The sequence below is a fragment of the Oryctolagus cuniculus genome, unplaced genomic scaffold, assembly GCF_964237555.1.
Source record: "Oryctolagus cuniculus unplaced genomic scaffold, mOryCun1.1 SCAFFOLD_69, whole genome shotgun sequence".
In the NCBI taxonomy this organism is placed as follows: domain Eukaryota; kingdom Metazoa; phylum Chordata; class Mammalia; order Lagomorpha; family Leporidae; genus Oryctolagus; species Oryctolagus cuniculus.
Window position 1 is genome coordinate 590,940 of NW_027208355.1, and position 12,948 is coordinate 603,887.

Sequence of the window (12,948 nt, forward strand, 5' to 3'; positions counted from 1 at the left end):
TAGAAATTCTCAAAGAATACTGAAAATACTTTATACTTTGTTGTTCCTGGGTTTTCTTGTTATAATAAACTTTTACTGTTTATTATATTATGTTATCATAAATGCATCATGTTATCATAAACATTTACTAAAGAAAAATTCAAATTGTGAAGTGAATGGTAACAAAAAATAAATAAAATACATATTTCTTTACTACCGAATCCTTTCAAATAATTACTGTTTCAGCCGTAACTGCCCTGTTTGCTGAAGAGCCCTAAAAGGGCATTAACAAACAGCACTTAATTAATCACATTTGCATTTTAACCTTTCTTAGGTACTCTGAAAGAAGTCTTTAGTACTGTAAAAGATATATGGGAAAAAGAAAAGACAAATTATAATAAAGGTTAATACTACATGTACATTTGGTCTACTCAGTGTACTGCAGGCTAGGAGAGCAACAGATATCTGATGTAAGCTCATGTACAAGAATTTGGGATATTATAGTTTCTGTTACTCATTATTTCTGCAGATAATCATATATCACAGTAATATTTAAATATTATCACATTATAAAAGCACAAGTCATAATTTCTCACTATTCTAAGATTAGAATCCTCCAAGATATTGGATCTTATTTACTACCTACCTACAAGAATTCTTTTTTTTTTTTTTTTGACTGGCAGAGTGGACAGAGAGAGAGACAGAGAGAAAGGTCTTCCTTTTGCCATTGGTTCACCCTTCAATGGCCGCCGTGGCTGGGGCGCTGCAGGCAGCGCACCGCGCTGATCCGATGGCGGGAGCCAGGTGCCTCTCCTGGTCTCCCATGGGGTGCACGGCCCAAGTACTTGGGCCATGCTCCACTGCACTCCCTGGCCACAGCAGAGAGCTGGCCTGGAAGAGGGGCAACCGGGACAGAATCCGGCGACCCGACAGGGACTAGAACCCGGTGTGCCGGTGCCACAAGGCGGAGGATTAGCCTAGTGAGCCGCGGCGCCGGCCTACCTACAAGAAAGGCCCAGGCCTTGAGAGTGGGCCAGCAGGGGGAGCCCGGGCGAGCGGTACCCGCCCTGCCTCCGCCCACCCTGCCCGTCCTGGCCCCTCCCCGCCCCCCGCCCGCCCTGCCCGTCCTGGCCCCTCCCCGCCTCCCGCCCGCCCTGCACTCCTGGCCCCTCCCCGCCCGCTCACAGGAAGAGGTTCTCCAGGACTTAGTGGTAGTCCGGGCAGCTGCTGTCCTGGAGGAAGCTGGCGGCATAGACGATGATGGCGTTGAGGCCCTCGCTGTGGTAACCTGTGAGGGCGGCCGTCGCTGGGCTCTGAGCCACGCAGGGGCACGGAGGGTCTTCCGGGCCCAGCAGGGGGTCTGGCGTCCCGGATGACCACGGGTACCTGGGGGGGCTCACCTCCGTGTGTGACCACGGATACCCGGGAGGGGTCTGACCTCCGTGGGTGACCACGGGTACCTGGGGGTGGGGGTCTGACCTCCATGGGTGACCACAGGTACCTGGGAGGGTCCGACCTCTGTGGGTGACCATGGGTACCCAGGAGTCTCACCTCCGTGGGTGAGCACTAGTACCCGGGGTGGCTTCACCTCCATGGGTGAGCACATGGTAACTGGGGGGGCCTCACCTCCATGGGGGACCACGGGTACCCGGGGGGGGGTTGTCTGACCTCCATGGGTGACCACATGGTAACTGAGGAGGCCTCACCTCCGTGGGTGAGCACGTGGTAATGGGGTGGCTTCAACTCCGTGGGTGATCATGGGCACCTGGGGGGGCCTCCCCTTCATGGGTGACCACGGGTACCCGGGGGACCTCCCCTCCTGGGTGACCACCTTCATGTGCGGCCGGATCATGTGCAGGTCGATGCGCTGCTCCTGCTCCCCATGATGACCGTGAGCCACAGGTGCCCGTTGGCTGCACCGCTGTCCTCTGCCGCACCATCTCCAAACAGATCCACGCTGTCCCCAGGCATGTTCTTGGCGGTGGCCACCAGGATGTCTTCTGGAAGCAGCACCCCTGGGGCTGGACGCGTCGGCCTCTCACAGCCGCCTTCATTCTCCTGACCTGGCTGCCTGTCCCCTTACAGGACCTGGCTCAAGTGCCACCTCCTCCAGAAAGCCTTCCGTGATTGCACCTCCGGTACACTTGACTCCTAACACTTCCTGGGTCTCTTCCCCTTTAACTGAAGTGAACGGCCAGAGGCCCAGGGGGTCACGGTGGGCTGCTCCGTGTCCCCCACCCCTCAGCAGAGCCACATTGCTGACAGTAGCGCGGGAACTAGGGTCCACAGCTGTGCCATGGAAGACACAGTGCTGGGGGCAGAAGTCAGACCCAGCTGCCTTCCAGGTCACTCCCCAGGCCTGCAGTGCTGGGGCGGGAGTGCCACTGGGGTCTCCCCGTGCTGCCCGGTAGCGCCCAAGCCACCCCTGCAGCCAGAGTCCTGAGCAGAGCTGGGGCTGGAACCCGGGATCTGATGGACGGAGCGGGCGTCCTCCCGGCCTGCCCTGGGGTCCTGCACACAGCGTTCCCCTCTCGGGCTCCCCGCTGAGCTCCGACCTGAGCGCTGGGCGCCGCGTCTAGCGGGGACCTGGGGGCTCCTGTTTGGTGTGGGGATTGAGACCAGGGCATCCCGGGTCAGACTGTGTTCCGGGCCCAGCTCCCTGCACATGCGCACCTTGGGAGCAGCGGTGAGGGCTCAAGTGTGGGGGCCCCTGCAGTTCCAGCATCCCATATGGGCACAGATTTGAGTCCTGGCTGCTCCACTTTTGACCCAGCTCCCTGCTAACATGCCTAGGAAAGCAGCACAAGATGGCCCAAGTACCTGAGCTCCTGAAACCACGTGGGAGACTGGGAAGAAGATCCTGGCTCCTGGCTTTGGATCAGCCCAGTTCAGACCATGTGGCCCCTTGGGGAGTGAACCAGAAGGTGGAAACGCTCTCTGTCTCTCCCTCTCTCTCTGTCTCTTCCTCTTTCTGTAACTCTGCCTTACAAATAAATAAATACATCTTTAAAAAAAAGAAACAAACTGGGATGGAGGAGCTGGTAGGCTCTAAACACAAAGAAAAGGGAAGGGAAGGCCTAGTTCTATTGCTCACTCAGTTTATGATATGTTTGTATTCAAATATTCCACTATACCCAATAATAATATACAAGTGGCATATGGAAGACCTTTCTCTTTCTCTCCCTCTCACGGCCTGTGACTCTACCTCTCAACCAAATAAATAAAAATCTTTTTAAAAAAATGGATCAGGCACTCATGTTGAGGTTGCCACTGAAGGCACAAGCCTCCTGCACAGCTGGGTAGCAAATGTCTTTTCAAAGATGTTGTCCTGGATGGCAGAAAACTGGATCCAGGGTTTGTGGGTGTCCAGGTCAAAGCCGTGGAGAGCCCCTGCAGAGATCCAAGCTAGCAGCATGGGACCAGCTCCCCACTGGGTCCTTGCATGCCAGCTCCCACCCCCAGAAGCCTCCCAGGCTTCTACGCAGGGTCCCCCTTCATGTTTCAGATGAGTTAGCAGATGTTGGCAGTGCGGGGTGCAAATGAGGCTCTTTGGCTAGAGCCCAGCAGTTCTCCTATCTGGGTTGCTCAGGTGCTCAGAAAGGCATGTGGTCACCACATGGACCTCATTCTCACCTGGGAATAAGAGGGCCCTCCCCCAGCCTGTGCTCCTCTCAGACCCCTCCCTTGCACAGCCCCATTTTCTGAGGAATAGCAGGCACAGGATATTTTCCCATCTGTGTCCTTCCCTCATGGTCACGGCCCTGAATGCACTCTGGTCTGATCAGTACAATGACTCACTTTCTTGACATCCTTCCTCTTTCCACACTGAAAACTCTTCAAGAAAGAGACCACATCTTGTTCCTTTGGGATCCCTGACCCCTAAAAAGAGGTTCAACATACAGCAGGAGCTTGGCAAGTATCCACCAAGGAGCAGAGCTGAGGATGGGGTGCACTGATGTGGACACCTGTGGAGCTCCCCAGTGAGGGCAGCCAGCACCGAGCTCTTCCTGCAGCCCACCTGCTCAAAATGCTCACCAGGACACCCTGCAAGGAAGCCACACAGGGGTCTGCCTCTTGCAAAGCAAGGTTGAGGAGGGGCAACAGCCCTCACTCCGGAGGCTCAAGACTGCCAGCTCTCTCACTGAGGCTTCTCTCTAGGCCCCAGTGACACTGGAGGGAAAGAATTCTCCACTTAGAGGATGATTGCTGCCCCATTACTGATGCTTTGTTGAATCGAGAGGATCCTGGCTCAGTGACTCCTGTCCTTCCTCCAGGAAGTCCACCAACACAGCAGCAGGGGCCCTCAGAATACCTGTGGTCCGGCAGACCTAGCAGTCCAAGTGCCAGGTCCCACCTCCCATGGTCTTCATAAGGAGCCCTCCACAGCTGTGCCCCGTCCTGCCAGTGTACCTGGAAGGCATGGGCCAGGTAGGGTGGATGTAGCCTATGGAGAAGGTGGCAAGTACCCAGGAGCTGCTGGACTTTACTGCAGGTCCCATGGGTCATTGGGGTGCTAAGCAGTCACAGAAAAGTAGAATAGCCAGTGCTCTCTATCTTCAGCCTCATCAGGTTCTTGACACTCAGTAGGAGGGACTCCTGAGCAAGAGTGCTCAAGGATCCTGGGGACAGTCAGCTGTCAGATGAGAAGGCACAGATGGGCCAGGGTCCGTGGGATAAGTGTAGTCAGAAGAGTGTTTTGCTGACAATGCCATTGCAGGGTCAGCACTAGAGTTGGGACTGGGAGGAGGAAGCCATAACCAAGGTGAAAGGCTTCTGGGAGTGGTCAGGAGGGGAATGAGTCAGTTGCATGTCCCCTGCCAGCACTTCTAGCCCTACAGGCCCTGGGCCCGCCCCTGGGGACAAAGCAAATGGAAGGAGGTCTAGCATGGGGGCATGGAAAGCAAGAAGGAAGCTGTGATTCAGAGGCACCAACCTGGCCTTCTGGGGACAAGAGGGAAGAAAAGAAAGGGAGGCACATGCTGGCTGACTTAGATAACATACCCCTCACCTACAATAACCCACATACCTCCTGGGAATCAACTCCTCTTCTTGCCTGTACATCTTATCCCCAGGATGTTTTCTAACAGGAAGTCTTCCACATTGACCTAATACATTTTCTAGACTACCTATACTGTTTCTTTCTCTTTAATTTTCATATATTTGAGAGGCAGAGAAACAAAGATAAAGAAAGAGGCTGTGGCACATGGGTTAAAGTCCTGGCTTGAAGCGCCAGCATCCCATATGGCGCCAGTTCTAGTCCCCGCTGCTCCTCTTCTGATCCAGCTCTCTGTTATGGCCTGGAAAAACAGTAGAAGATGGCCCAATTCCTTGGGCCCCTGCACTTACGTGGGAGACCCAGACGAAGCTCCTGCCTCCTGGCTTCAGATTGGCTCAGTTCTGGCCATTGCGGCCATCTGGAGAGTGAACCAGCAGATGGAAGACCTCTCTCTCTGTCTCTACCTCTCTCTGTAAATCTCTCTTTCAAATAAGTAAAATAAATATTTTTTTTAAAAAAAGTGGCAAAAAGTTCCTATGTACTTATTCACTCCCTAATAGACTACAACAGCCAAGGCTGGGCCAGGCTGAAGCCAGGAGCCCACAGCCCAGTATGGGTTCCTATGTAGGTGGTAAAAGTATTTGAGCCATGACCTGCTACCTCCCAGGAAGCTGGAATCTGAACTGGAGGTGGGACTTGAACTCAGGCTCTCTGATAAGGGATGCTTGCATCACAGGCAGCATTGTTAACTGTTGCATCACAATCCTTCTCCCAATTTTACACAAAAATCCACCTCAGATTCCATTAAATTCACCTCAAGTACTATAGGATTAATCCATATTTGAATTATATGTAGGTCCTATATACTAGCCTATGTCTTATAAAGCTTTAAACTATTCTACTCTCTATCTCCACTGATTATAGAAGGTGGTGGGAATCACTTCTGTGATTTCTTTAGGTGAAGAAAAACCCATTGATCTTTTTGGCATATGGAAATTAATTTTTTAATTTTAATAAACAGAAGGTTATCTGTCCACCTTAAGAATCAAATACAAGAAACTGCACCTGCAACAGTGACGAGCGCAATGCCTTGAAGGTTCATATAAAAAGGGGATTAGGGATGGATGATTGGTGCAGCAGTTAAGAGACCCACATCCTATATCAGTGTGCCTGGTCCAAGTCTCATTTCCATGCCAATCCAGGTGGCTGCTAATGCACACCCCGAGAAGGCAGCAGAAGACAGTGTTACAGGGAAATGGTGGGACAAACTTTTGGGGGGAACATTTTCTACCCTCAATTTCCAGACTGCTTATTAACCCATGACTCCTCTCAAAATAGCTCAGAAATCTGGGTCCCTGCCACCCACATGTTAGACTCTGATTGAGTTCTAGCCCCCTGCCCAGCCCTGCTTGTTGTGATCATTTGAAGTGCGGGGGAGGTAGTGAATGGAATCTCTGTCTCTGTCATTCAAATAAAATATAAATAATTAGATACAACTTTTTTTTTTTGACAGGCAGAGTTAGACAGAGAGAGAGCGAGGGAAAGGTCTTCCTTCCATTAGTTCACCCCCCAAATGGCTGCTATGGCCAGCGCGCTGTGCCGATCTGAAACCAGGAGCCAGGTACTTCCTCCTGGTCTCCCATGCAGGTGCAGGGCCCAAGCACTTGGGCCATCCTCCGCTGCCCTCCCAAGCCAAAGCAGAGAGCTGGACTGGAAGAGGAGCAACTGGGACAGAAACAGGTGCTCCAACTGGGACTAGAACCTGGGGGTGCCAGCCCCACAGGGGGAGGATTAGCCAAGTGAGCCATGGTGCTGGCCAATTAGATACAATTTTAAAACTAAATAAAAAGACTGAATCTGTTATGCCTTTTTTTGGCAGTGTTCAGTTACTGAGAAAGTTTAGTTGTAAACAAAATGCTTTGAGCGTTCTTAAAATTCCACCTGATGGCAGTTATATGGACTGGTTTAAGTCGAAACCAAAAACGACCTTTAAGAATTTTATTTCGGGGGGCCAGCATTGTGTCACAGAGGGTAAAGCTGCTGCTTGCAATGTCAGCATCCCCTATGGGTGCGGGTTAGTGTCCTGGCTGCTCCATTTCGATCTAGCTCCCTGCTAATGGCCTGGGAAAGCAGCAGAAAATGGCCCAGGTACTTGGGCCTCTGCTACCCATGTGGGAGGCCAGATGAAGCTCCTGGCTCCTGACTTCATTGAGGCCATCTGGGGAGAGAGCCAGTGGATGAAAGATTCTCTCTTCTCTCTCTCCCTCCATTCTTCCCTCTTCTCTCTCTCTCTTTCCTTCCTTCACTCCCTTCTTCCCTCTTCTCTTTCTCTCTCACTATAACTCTGACATTCAATTAAATAGACTTCATGGCTGCCTAGTAAGTTGTTGTTTCAATTTTAGCCACTCTACGCAAACACAACATCTTACACAGAAATAGCTAAAGTGTGTTTCATTGCATGTACACAAGCAGAATAGAGTAAATTTATGTGTGGGAATCTGAGGGCCAGATGAAGAGTGGATGCTTTAGAGAGGTCACTTCAGAAAGAAGGATAAGAGGGCAATGATTTCGCCTAATATTCCTCTTCCTCCCTTGCTGTCTTCCACCACAATCCATGGCCCAACTCAGTGCTCAGGCACACCAGAAAGACCCTACTTTCCACTATCATCTGATGTATGAGCAAGAGAATATGATAGTCTCATTTTCATAACACCCATGTGTCATTTTCTCTAATTGTTGTCTTCTCAGGAAGCAGAGACAGAGATAGGAAAGTAAATAGAGTTCCCAACTGCTGCTTTACTCTCCAAATGGTCAGAACTGACCCCTGCTGAAACTGTAAGCCTAAAACTCAATCCAGGTATCCCATGTAGGTGTCAGGAACTGAACTATTAATGCCATCACCATTGCTTCTTAGGTTCTTCACTAGCAAGATGCAAGAGTCAGAAATCAGCTGATAACTGAATTCTGGTACCGTGATATGGGACATGGGGGTCTCAGCCGGCATCTTAACCACTAGGTTAAATGCCCACTCCCTCGTGTTCTTATTTTTTAAGGATTTATTTGTTTATTTGAAGGCAGAGAGAGAGAGAGGTCTTCCATCTACTAGTTCACTCCCCAAATAGCCACGACAGCCAGAGCTATGCTGATCTGAAGCCAGGAGCCTGGATCTTCTTTCAGGTCTCACATGTGGGTGCAAGGGCCCAAGGACTTGGGCCATCCTCCACTGCTTTCCCAAGCCATAGCAGAGAGCTGTATCAGAAGTGGAGCAGCTGAGACTCAAACTGGAACCCATATGGCATGCCAGCACTGCAGGTGGTGACTTCATCTGCAATGCCAAAGCACTGGCCCCCTGTGTTCTTATTTTTGATATGATGTTTGAAAAGGGAGTCACACTATCAATAGCATATTTTCTGATGGTCACAGCTAATCAACTAGTATATATTTTCTTAGAATATGGAGAAGAAAAGATCATTTGAAATAATTCCTCTATCCAATATTATTTGATCTCTTAGTTTCACCTAGTTTCCTAGGTGAATGTTCACACCTTGATGAGTACAAAGGTATAAGTTTGCTTCCTTCTTTCCACTTTGAGGAATCATTCTTAAGTGGAGGATCAGGTAGGAAGAAGAGGGGAATCCGGAGAGGAGAACTCATTGATCACTGCACACTTCATAGTTCTCAACTGGAGGGATGGACAAATATTCCAAAATATGTGTGACCAAACGAAGACTGTAGAACTTTGAAAACTGATTGCACACTCATTGTACCCAGATGTGATATGAATTACGCATGAATGCAGTATTACTCATTTTTTTTTTCAGAGAGAGACACACATTACCACAATGAGATGGATACCTAAGACAAGTTACTTGTGGGGGAATGATGTTTATTTTCCCTTATGGCTTTGCAGGTATATTTTGTAGGTAGCTAATTGCTTCCACAAGGCCCCAGCTCTAGACATCACAATCGGATTATGTTTCCACCCATTTACTATCATTAACATAAGACTTGAGGGACCAAACCTTTAAAGATGTGCCTTTGGGCCCACACCCTAACTAATATCCAAACCATAGTGAATGAGGTGGGCAGGTTCAGTTAAGTGCCTAGCAGCAAGTTTGAAGGAAAGGAAGCAAATGTGGTAATTTCTGAGGGTTAAAAAAATTATCTCAGCAAAATAGCTTTCCAAGTCAGTTCCTCTTTTGGCTAATCTTTCTGTGCACACTTTGCCCCATGGTTATCAGCAAGGCGATTTGCTAAAGAGCAAGTGGGCAAGCACACCTAGAGCTGGATTTGACGAGGTCACTGCCACACAAAAGTGTCCATCCTGCCCCTATCTTTTTCCTGCAACTTTATCAGTTGAAAGGCTACTTGGAGGGGCAGCGCTGTGGCATAGCGGGAAAAGCCACCACCTGCAGTGCCAGCATCCCATATGGGTGCCGGTTCGAGTCCTGACTGCTGCACTTCTGATCCAGCTCTCTGCTGTGGCCTGGGAAAGCAGTACAAGATGCCCAAGCACTTAGGCCCCTGCATCCACATGTGAGACCTGGAAGAAGCTCCTGGCTCCTGGCTTTGGATTGGCGCAGCTCCGGCCATTGCAGTCAATTGGGAAGTGAACCAGTGGATGGAAGACCTCTCTACCTGCCTTTCCTTCTCTCTCTGTGTAACTCTGACCTTCATATAAATAAATAAATCTTAAAAAAAGAAAAGTTACTTGGAGTGGTATGAGTCTGAAGGGTGGGAAGGGAACAAGAGGTATGCCCATCCATGCCACTTGACATCTGATTCTCTTTCCAAAAATCACATGTAATGTAAGTGGAATTAAATAAGGAGTCTCTTTCATCTGGCTTCTTTCATTTGACATGTTTTTGAGGTTCATTCATGTAACCTATATCAGTAGTTAGTCAATATGTTTAAAAAAGAGAATTTTGTTGAGAAACAATTCACATAACATTCACCCACTTACAGCATATAATACAATGATTTTCGCATATTCTCAGATATGTTCACAATGAATTTTAGAACATTTCATCTCACAAAGAAACCCTGTGCCCTTTATTAATCCCTTATTCTTGAAAGTGCCCCTATTCAACTCCAATTCTTTCTTTCTTTCTTTCTTTCTTTCTTTCTTTCTTTCTTTCTTTCTTTCTTTCTTTCTTTCTTTCTTTCTTTCTTTCTTTCTTTCTTTTTCCTTTCTTTCTTTCTTTCTTTCTTTCTTTCTTTCTTTCTTTCTTTCTTTCTTTTTTCTTTCTTTCTTTCTTTCTTTCTTTCTTTCTTTCTTTCTTTCTTTCTTTCTTTCACAAGTAGAGTGGACAGTGAGAGAGATAGACAGAGAGAAAGGTCTTCCTTTTCCATTAGTTCACCCCTCAATGGCCACTGCAGCCAGTGTGCTGTGGCTGGCGCACTGCGCTGATCCAAAGCCAGGAGCCAGGTACTTCCTTCTGGTCTCCCATGCAGGTGCAGGGCCCAAGCACTTGGGCCATCCTCCACTGCCCTCCCAGGCCACAGCAGAGAGCTGGACTGGAAGAGGAGCAACCAGGACAGAATCCGGCTCCCCAACCAAGACTAGAAGCCAGGGTGCCGGCGCCACAGGCGGAGGATTAGCCTATTGAGCTGCGGTGCCAGCCTCAACTCAAATTCTAATCTACGATATGTCTCTGTAGATTTTTTTATTTGCATGCTTTGAGCTCTTTAATTTTTTTAAATTTATTTTTTAAGTAATACAAATTTCATAAGTACAACTTCAGGAATATTGTTATTCTTCCACCTCCTCCTCCTCCATCTCTAGATTTTCCTATTCTGGACTCTCATATGAATTGAATACTATCATATGGACTTTTGTGACCATTTTAATCACTCGTGTGTGTTTGTAACTGTATGGTAGTGAGTACATTCACACTGTTGCAATTCCATCTTCACTACCATCTCCAGTATGTTTTCATCTGCTAAGCCCAAACTCTGTACCCATTAGGTGGCATTCTATTTTAGGGAAAGAGAAAACTGTATGAAAGGAATTTATGGAAATTGAATACCTGGGTACTGATTTTGATTAAATTATCCTTGCTGTGACTCCCTGGGAAAGTGTACTTACATCCCAGTGTGCTGTCATGGATGACTCCAACACCGTCTCTAATCTCCTTTACCTTCTCTCCTTCTCACTCGCTTTTGATGACATTGCTTCTCAATAAGCAGAATAAATAAGGGCACCCACCACCACACCTACCCATTAATAGGAGCAGTGGGTACTCTGCCTGCCCTTCCCCTATTAAATATGAACTGTCTGTCCTCTCGTGGCCCATTCCTTGACACAGATCTAGATCTTTTTTTCACTCAACTACTCAAGGACAGTGGACCTACCAGCCATTTACACATTTAACTGAAATTTTTGCCAATATCTTAAATCAGCAGCAGCAGCTTATACATCAGGCTACATTATCTGGTAAATCAAAAGCAAAACCTGAGCACCCTTTTCCCTTCAGCCACTGCCCCAATTCTCTGTTCCTTTGTACAGAAAAAAATCACCAAAGAATTACCTGCAGTTTCTCTCTCCACTTTCTCTTCTCTCAGTCCCTCTGAACACACTCTAATAAGGCTTTTATCACATACTCTGCTGCACTGCTCTTTTCAAGGTCACTAATAACCTTCAAGAAGTTAAACTAAATGAACAAAATTAAATGGTAATTCTTTAGACCTTATTTCACCTACCATTCACAGTTATTTATTACTGTACACCATTTCCCCCATATTTAATAGCTTAAAAGCAAGAAACACGCCATCTTCTCTGGGTGAGAAATCCAGAAATGTGGACATACATAGTTCTGTACCTTGTTTGCACAAGCAGCTGCACCGAGCTGTTGGCTGGGCTGCAGTCATCTGAAGGTATGGCTGAGGCTGGCAGATTCACGTCCAGTACACTCACTCGCGTGCCTAGAAACGCAGTGCTGGTTTTAGCAGTCGGCCTCAGTTGTGCACTCTGTGGATTTCTCTGTGAGGGCTGTCTGAGCGCTCCCAAAGTTGCGATGCTGGCTTATTCTCCAGAACTTATTTAAAAGAGAGCAAAGGAGAAATTTAAATATCTTTTAGGATCTGGTCTCATAAGTCCCACTCCATAGTTTCTGGAATATCTTCTAGATTACGTAGGTGAGTCCTAGTCAGTGTGGGAAATGACTGCACTGGGGCTGGAGCACCAGGACATGAGTCATTGGGAGCCATCCCGGAAACTGACACAGTGGTGTGACTCCATTGATTGTTCCCTTCCTCTCCTTCCTCTGTCAGTCCTGTTTCTGTTTTTGTTCTTGTTCCTGTTTCAGTTCTTCTTCTTCTTCTATGTCCCAATATTATTTTTAAAAAGGTTTATTTTATTTATTAGCAAAGCAGGGTTTACAGCAGAGAGGGAGGGATGGAGGAAGATAAATAAATATATATGCATATATATGTGTATATATATGTATATATATATGGAGAGAGAGACAGACAGAGAGCGTGAGGGAGAATATGTCATCCACTAGTTCAGTCCTTAAATGGCCTCCACTTTGGGCTTGGCAAGGCCAAAGCCAGGAGCCTGGGACCCCATCCAGGTCTACCATGTGGGTGGTAGGGGCCCAATTACTTGGGTCATCCTCTGCTATTTTTCTAGATGTATTTGCAGGGAGCTGAATCAGAAATGGAGCAGCCAGGACTGGAACTGGGACTCATGGAATGCTGGCCTTGTGGGTGGTGGCTTAACATGCTGTGCCACAACATATTAATGATATATGGATATAATTGTAGTTTTTGACATTCAGTGAAAGGAAAGGCCATCACAAAAAAATCTTAAAAATATTAAGAAAATTAATTAGCCAATAGGCACTCTCAAGAAATTGAAACAGAATCATCTTTACAGAGTTCATAGAACTTACAAAGGTGCTAAGAGAGCTTTATGAAATTCTTAGGGGTGAAAATTTAACTACAGACACTAAAATCCACTATATTCTGAA

General features: G+C 47.7%; 1 pseudogene; it reads right to left on the reverse strand.

Moving 5' to 3' along the window:
- Window positions 1-12,948, reverse strand: part of LOC127489411 (nucleus accumbens-associated protein 1 pseudogene) — a 29,340-nt pseudogene that overhangs the window by 11,763 nt on the left and 4,629 nt on the right.